Source organism: Oryctolagus cuniculus, chromosome 5 (assembly GCF_051225735.1).
Source record: "Oryctolagus cuniculus isolate XC-2025 breed Fujian yellow rabbit chromosome 5, ASM5122573v1, whole genome shotgun sequence".
Taxonomy (NCBI): domain Eukaryota; kingdom Metazoa; phylum Chordata; class Mammalia; order Lagomorpha; family Leporidae; genus Oryctolagus; species Oryctolagus cuniculus.
This window is the reverse complement of record NC_142871.1, coordinates 144,586,982-144,595,185: the sequence shown is the minus strand read 5'-3', so window position 1 is coordinate 144,595,185 and position 8,204 is coordinate 144,586,982.

Below are 8,204 nucleotides of genomic sequence, written 5' to 3'. Positions count from 1 at the left end.
ATTGTTGAAAGTGGGGTATGGAAGTCCCCCATTACTATTCTATTGGAGTCTATGTCTCTCTTTAGATACCTTACCATTTCTTTTAAATAGCCAGATGCCCTGTAATTAGGAGCATACCTGTTTATAATAGTGACATCTTCCTGTTGAATTGATGCCTTAATCATTACATAATGCCCTTCTTTGTATCCTTTAACAGTTTTTGTGTTAAAGTCTATTTTGTCTGATATTAGGATGGCTACACTAGCTCTGTTTTGGTTTCTGTTGGCATGGAAGAAACCAAAGAGTATCTCCACAAATGCCGAACAACAAATGCTCCAATCCAAGAAACAAGAATAAGGAAGACAACATGATGCCCCCAAAAGAACACAACTTTTCAATAATAGATTGTGAAGATGATGAGATTGAAGAAATGCCAGAAATGCAGTCATCCTTTTGCTTTCAGTCTGTGTACATCTTTGTTGGTGAGATGTGTTTTTTGTAGGCAGGAAATAAATGGGTTTTGTTTTTTAATCCATTCAGCCAGTTTGTGTGTTTTAACTGTAGAGTTGAGACCATTTATATTCAAGGTGACTATTGATAAGTAAAGACTTTGCCCTGACATTTTCCCAAAAACATTCCTATATTTTACTTTGGGAGATTTTCTTCCTTTACCTTCTTTCGTAGTAATGACCATGTTTCTGTGTTATTGTGTGCAGCACATTCTTAAACATCTTTTGTAGGGCCAGATGGGTGGTGACAAATTCTTTCAATTTCTCTTTGTTATGGAAGGTCTTTATTTAACTTTCATTCATAAATTAGAGCTTTGGGGGGTACAGTATTCTGGGTTGATTTTTTTTCCTCTTAAGACTTGGGCTATATCTTGCCATTCTCTCCTAGCCTGAAGAGTTTCTGATGAGAAGTCCACTGTAAGTCTAATTGGAGATCCTCTGAAAGTAATCTGGTGTTTCTCTCTGTCTCTTTTCTTTATGTTTTACTGTGGTGAGTTTGATTACAATGTGTCATGGTGAAGATCTTTTTAGGTCATGTCTATTAGGAGTTCTATTTGCTTCCTGTACTTGAACGTCCCTTTCTCCAAATTAGGGAAGTTTTGTGTTATTATTTCACTGAAAAGGCCTTCTAATCTTTTCTCTCTTTCCACACCTTCAGGAACTCCTAGAAGCCATACGTTGGGTCATTTGCTAGTATCCTTAGATTTCTAACAGTGTTTTTTAGTTTTCTAATTTCTTCTTGTTATTTTTTTGTCTGACTTATAATTTCCTGCAATTAGTCTTCTAAGTTGGATATTCTTTCTTCTGCTTCACTGATTTGGTTGTTAAGGCCTTCCACTGCATTTTTTATTTGTTCTATTGAATTCTTCGTTTCATTTTGATTTCTTTTTAAGATCTCAATTTCATGGGAGAAACTTTCATTCATATCATGTATGGATTTCAGTAGTTCATGCATTTGCTTCTGATTACTTCTATGTAATCTTATGATCATTTTTTTTGACTGCATTTCTGGCATTTCTTCAATCTCATCATCTTCACAATCTATTATTGAAAAGTTGTGTTCTTTTGGGGGCATCATGTTGTCTTCCTTATTCTTGTTTCTTGAATTGGAGCATTTGTTGTTCGGCATTTGTGGAGATACTCTTTGGTTTCTTCTTCTTCTTCTTCTTCTTCTTCTTCTTCTTCTTCTTCTTCTTCTTCTTCTTCTTCTTCTTTTGGGGGGGGTGTGGTGGCTTTTATCTTTGTACTACGCCTCTGTAGATAAGTGGAGTGTCTGCTTTCAGTGAATATCTGGAGGCACTTGGTGGGTGTGTGGCCAGGGAGCTCTGTTCAGTTCTCCAGGATGAAGGGCATGTCTCAGGTGACACACCCAGGTTTGGCATGGTAAATCCTCCTCCCCACCTTTTTTTTTTTAATCAAAATGGAATTTTATTCTGCTCAGCTGAGCTTCTCCCCTCAAAGGAGACCAGTGCTTGAGTGCTAGTCCCAGCGGGTATAATATTTGTTCACTCTGCCACAAGGACCACACAAAGGAGCTGTGCAGTCCTCAGTGTAAGCTCAGATTCCCCAGCAATGTCCCTCACCAGGTAACCAGGAAGCCCTGAGCATGTGGAATTTCCCACAGTGACTGCTCAAAGTCCCAGCCACACCATGAGTTCTCCCTCACAGCCTCAGTTGTTTTTTTTTTTTTTTTCACAATCCCAACACACAAGCCTCTCACAGTCATGGGAACCCAGCCCCCGTTAGTTCTCCCCATCAGAGTCAGGAGTCTCTACTCGGCTGGTGGCTGGGTGCAGACATGAGCTGGCTCAGCTGTTATGTACGTCCAAAATGGTGCCCATTCTATGGGCTTATTATAGGACGCCATTGTAAGGTGATTGAGGAGAGAGAACCGTGTCCCTCTTTTTTTTTTTCTTCCTCTAGTTTGGCAGGTACACTATCCCCCAAGGGCTCCAAGTTGGGCTCCAAGTTGGGTTCCCTTTAGTCTCTTCCTACAGCTTTATCGCCAGTGGCTAGGACTGCTGTGATCCGATATCACCTCACTCTCCAATGCTGGTGCAGAAGCTCTCGGCTGCTGGGGTCCTGAGTTGTGGGCATCCATGCCCTCTATGTAGGTCCACTGTGTCCCTCTAAGTTGCGTAGTGTTTCCTCTGCTGTTTTCTCCCTACCCCTTCCCTGAGCTTGCATTCTCTCCACTTTTTTTAAACTGTCTTCCTAGACTAGAGCAGTAAGCTCCCACCCTACTCTGCCATCATGGAAGCTCTTGTCATCATATTAGTTTTAAAACTTACCTATTTATTTTCATTTTATTTGAAAGACAGAGAAGTAGAGGAAGATGGATGCAGACAGACAGATACAGAGATCTTCCACCTTCTGGTTCTGTCCTCACATGCCTGCAACCTCCAGGACTGGGTCAAACTAATGCAAGGAGCTTGGACTCAATCCCAGGTCTCCCTTAGTGGTGGGAGAGACTCATGCACTTGGGCCATTATCTGCTGCCTCCCAGGGTGCACACCAGCAGGAAACTGGAAGCAGAAGCAGAGTCAGGACTTGAACCCAGGTACTTTGATATGGCATGTGGGTGTCCCAAGTGGCATTTTAACAACTGTGCCTGTCCAGGTAGCTTTTTTAAAACATTATTTGTGCCATGCTCACTCTCCTATTGCAGCTTGAAAGAGTAGATTTAATATTTACCAAAGATTTAACTGAGAGAAGCAATTAAGATGAAAGATAATTGTACAACAATGTGAGTATATTTGATGCTACTGAATGGCACACTTAACAATGTTAAGATGGCAAATGTTTGTGTCATCTTAAAAACCACAATGAAAATTACAACAGTTTAAAAAGTAGGTGAGCCCCGTTGTGATGGAAATGTTTTCTGCACTTTGTCCAAGTCATAGCCTCCTGATCGCAATGTTCCTTGAAGGATCTGTCAGATGTGGCCCCAAACCAACAGCATTTCTAAAAAGGCTATTAAAAAGCCAGTAGAATAGCCAGGACAAATAGCATTCATAGGTCTCAGGATAAGCAAGACCTATTCTTGGTAAATATTCAACTTGAGCCCAGCTATGGCACACAATTAGGGAGTGAACCAGTGGATGGAAGAGATCCATTCTCTCTCTCTCTCTTTCTCTCTCTCTCTCCCTCTCTCTCTGCTTTTCAAACGAATATTTAAAAAAATCACCTAGAAGCCCTGTTAATACCCAGACTGCTGGGCCCCAGAATCTGATATAGTCTGGAGGGTAGGGTCTGAAAACTTCCATTTATGACAAAATCCCAGGTGATGGCCTGGGCTCAGGCTCTGAGAACCACCGGCACAGGCCAGTGCAGCAAGCTGGTGAATGCTGGTTAAGTGATAATCCTCTGTCCAGTCTTCCTGCTATTCCACAAGGGAGCATCACTGTTCATTTTAAATGAGGCAGGAAAAAGCATGGTTTCTTTGTCATATGTGTTTTTCTGTGATATATTACGTTTGGTATACAGATTGCATTGTGTCGTGAGAGGGGAAATTTGTGTATTGATTACTAGAAATTTATTACTGCTGACGCTGATATTTGGAATATTTATATTTGATGCTTAAAATATTGATCTATTGATTTCTTAAAAATTTATTTTCATTTTATTTAAAAGAGAGAGAGGGAGAGAGAGAGACACACAGAGAACTTCCATTCACTGATTCACTCCCCAAATGCCTGTAGTAGCCAAGACTAGGCCATGCCAAAGCCAAGAGCTTGGATTTCAGTTTGGGTCACATGGGTGGCAGGGACCTAAGTGCTTGAGCTATTGTCTGCTGCCTCCCAGGGTGTGCCTTAGCAGGAAGCTGGAATTGGAAGTAGAGCAGGGACTTGAACTCAGACACTTGATTTTTATGTCTGTAATTTCCTTTTTGAAAACAAGAGAAAAGGATTCAGAGCCTTAACTGCAAACACTTCTATGACAATAACACTTTGCAAATGTAGCTGGTCTTTTTACGTGAGCAATGAACAGTCAGCTTGGGTAAAAGGATACAACCACCCCTCTTTGTGATCTGGGCTTGAGATCTCAGGGTCCTAAAGAGAGCTGTCTTGTGAGGAAGTCGACTTTCCTGAATCCGAGAAGGGTCCGGAGGTGGGTGTGCAAAACTGGAGGCACCTGATCTTCTGTGTGTCTTTGCACTCATGGGCTTCCACCGCAGTGCAGCCATTCAGAATAAACAGGGGCTGACGCTGTGGCACAGTGGGTTAAGGCGCCACCTGCGATGCCGGCATCCCATAAGAGCATTGATTCATGTCCTGGCTGCTTCACTTCAGGTCCAGCTTCCTACTAACGCACCTGGGAAAGCAGCAGAAGATGGTCTAAGTCTTTGGGCCCCTGCACCCATGTTGGGGACCTGGCTCCTGGCTTTGACCTGACCCAGACCTGGCTGTTGTGGCCATATGGGGAGTGAACCAGTGGATGGAAGATCTCTCTCTTTCTCTCTCTCCCTGCCCCTGTGTGTGTGTCTTCCTCCCTGTATCTGTGACTCTGCCTTTCAAATAAACAAAAATAAATCTTAAAAAAAAAAAAAGAATAAATACAGGGGCCGGCGCTGTGGTGCAGTGGGTTAAAGCCCTGGCCTGAAGTGCTGGTATCCCATATGGGCTCTGGTTCTAGTCCTGGCTGCTCCTCTTCCGATCCAGCTCTCTACTATGGCCTGGAGTAGCAGTAGAAGACGTCCCAAGTCCTTGGGCCCCTGCACCCATGTGGGAGACCTGGAAGAAGCTCCTGGCTCCTGGCTTTGGATCGGTGCAGCTACGGCTGTTGTGGCCATCTGGGGAGTGAACCAACGGATGGAAGACTTTCTCTCTCTCTCTCTCTCTGCCTCTCCTCTCTCTCTGTAACTCCGACTTTCAAATACATAAAATAAAATAAAAAAATAAATACAAAACTGGGTAGTGCTTTGAGCAAAGTGACAACAGCAGTTTCTGTCCCACAAAGTATGTAGACTGTTGTGGTTTAGCCTTAGTGGCAGGTGAGAAAGGGGATGGTTCACATGACTCACTTAGCAACCCTGTCAAAGTAGATGGCAAAACATAGAGCACAATTGTCTTTCACTATGGGAACCCTTGGAAACAAAACAGGGAAACCAAACACAGTGACATCACTAAGAATGATACTGTGGAAGTAGATTTTTTTAAAAAAGGAAACACAAGTATTACTGAGTGAAAAATACACGGTATAAAACTGCATATGTAGGCTGGCGCCGTGGCTCACTAGGCTAATCCTCCACCTTGTGGCGCTGGCACACCGGTTCTAGTCCCAGTCGGGGCACCGGATTCTGTCCCGGTTACCCCTCTTCCAGGCCAGCTCTCTGCTGTGGCCAGGGAGTGCAGTGGAGGATGGCCCAAGTGCTTGGGCCCTGCACCTGCGTGGGAGACCAGGAGAAGCACCTGGCTCCTGCCTTCGGATCAGTGCAGTGTGCCAGCCGCAGCGCACTGGCCATGGTGGCCACTGGAGGGTGAACCAAACCAATGGCAAAAAGGAAGACCTTTCTCTCTCACACTGTCCACTCTGCCTGTCAAAAAAAAAAAAAAACACACACACACACACAAAAACAAAAAAAAAAAACAGCATATGTAGTATGAGTTGATGATTGCAAGGAAAAAATGTTGAAGTGAGTTCATTAAACATCACTATCAGTGATTTTAAGGGGAGGGGGAAGTGTTGGATTCCTGGTGTATTTTGCTTTTTATGTTTTTCAGTGTTTCCTATTACTTGTTGCTTTTCTCTTAAAAAAAAACAAAGAAGCAGTTATTATTTTTAAAAAGCAAGTACAAGTGACACAGAATATAAATGGCATCTCCTACAGTTTAATTTTTAAGATGTATTTATTTATTTGAAAGTCTGAGTTACACAGAGAAAGGAAGAGGCAGTGAGAGAGAGAAAGGAGAGAGAGATAGAGAGAGAGAGAGAGCGCTTTCATCCACTGATTCACTCTCCAAATAGCTGCAATGCGCAATGGCAGGGTCCGGGCCAGGACAAAGCCAGACACCAGGAGTCAGGAGCCAGGAGCTTCTTCCAGGTCTCCCATATGGGTGCCGGGGCCCAAGCACTTGAGCCATCTTCTGTGCTTTCCCAGTACATTCGCAGGGAACTGAAATGGAAGTGGAGCAGCCAGGATTCAAACCAGCATCCATACAGGATGCCAGCATCAAAAGCGTCAGCTTAACCTGCTATGTCACAATGCTGCCTTCCCCACCTCCCCACCCCAGTGTATTTTAAAATGATGCCATAGGGCCTATGTTGTGGTATGGCGAGTTAAGTTGCAGCTTGCAACACTGGCACCCCTTATCAGAGTGCCAGTTTGAGTCCCAGCTGCTTCCCTTCCAATCCAGCACCCTGCTAATGCACCTGGGAAAGCAGCAGAAGATGGCCCAAGACGCCTTGGGTCCCTGCCACCCATGGGAGACCTGGCTCCTGGCTTTGGCCTATGCCAGCCCTGGCTACTGTAGCCATTTGCTGGGTGACCCAAGAGATGAACGATTCCCTTCTCTCTCTCTCTCTCTCTCTCTCTCTCTCTCTCTCTCTCATGTTCTGCCTTTCAAGTAAGTAAATAAATAAATCTTTTTTTTTTTTTTTTTAAAGCCCTGGGACTGGCGCTGTGGCTTAGCAGGTAAAGTCGCCGCCTGCAGTGTCAGCATCTCATATGGGCGCTGGTTCGAGACCTGGCTTCTCCTCTTCTGATCCAGCTCTCTGCTATGGCCTGGGAAAGCAGTAGAAGATGACCCAAGTCCTTGGGCCCCTGAACCCATGTGGGAGACCCAGAGGAGTCTTCTGACTCCTTGCTTTGGATTGGCGCAGCTCCTGCTGCTGCAGCCAATTGGGGAGTGAACCAGAGGATGGAAGACCTCTCTCTCTTTCTCTCTCTCTCTCTCTCTGCCTCTCCTCTCTCTGTGTAACTCTGACTTTCAAGTAACTAAATAAATCTTTTAAAAAAGCCCTTTATTCACTTAGTTCATAAGTTCCACTATGTTTCATAGGAAGGTCCTGGGAGTGAGTTTACAGGATATACATGTAGCTTGTAGCTGCTGCCACAACTTAACATTACGCTTCTTCAGAATGTAGTATTTACTGTATAATTATTCCTGCAAATACTAGCTATTTACCAGTCGTGGGACAAAAAGAGATGGAAATAGACACAGTTATAAATGACTGCTAGTCACTATAGCAACACTACAAAAATGTTCTATTTTTGTCCCTGTGATAATAAATTTACTAACATATATGTCTTACAACATGCATTATTTTAAATATACATGAAACATTTTGAGATACACCTCCAAATTTTATTCTAAGTGTATTTCCTTAAATATAACATCCATAACACATGCCAACCACCCCACGATAAGGTCACTCAAAATTAAATTACCTTCTATTCCATACAGCCAGGTCGTCTTTCACAAGGAAAACTACACAGGTATTTTTCAGTTGCCCCCAACTAAGGTGATTATAGAAATATTTACAGAATCGTGTGCTGTTAAGATTTGAGTTTGGCTGAAATACACTCGTGACTGTTCCAAACTTTATGTTTTAAGAATGAGAAAATCAATTATGCTCTTTCAACACCCAAATCTCCATCTTTCTGTTTGTTTACTCTTAGGTGCAAATAATTCTATAAAAGGAGAGAAAGCAAGATGATCTTGGGATCAGTCTCCTGTGCAGCTGAGGTTTGTAAACAATGTTTCAGGGTCGGGG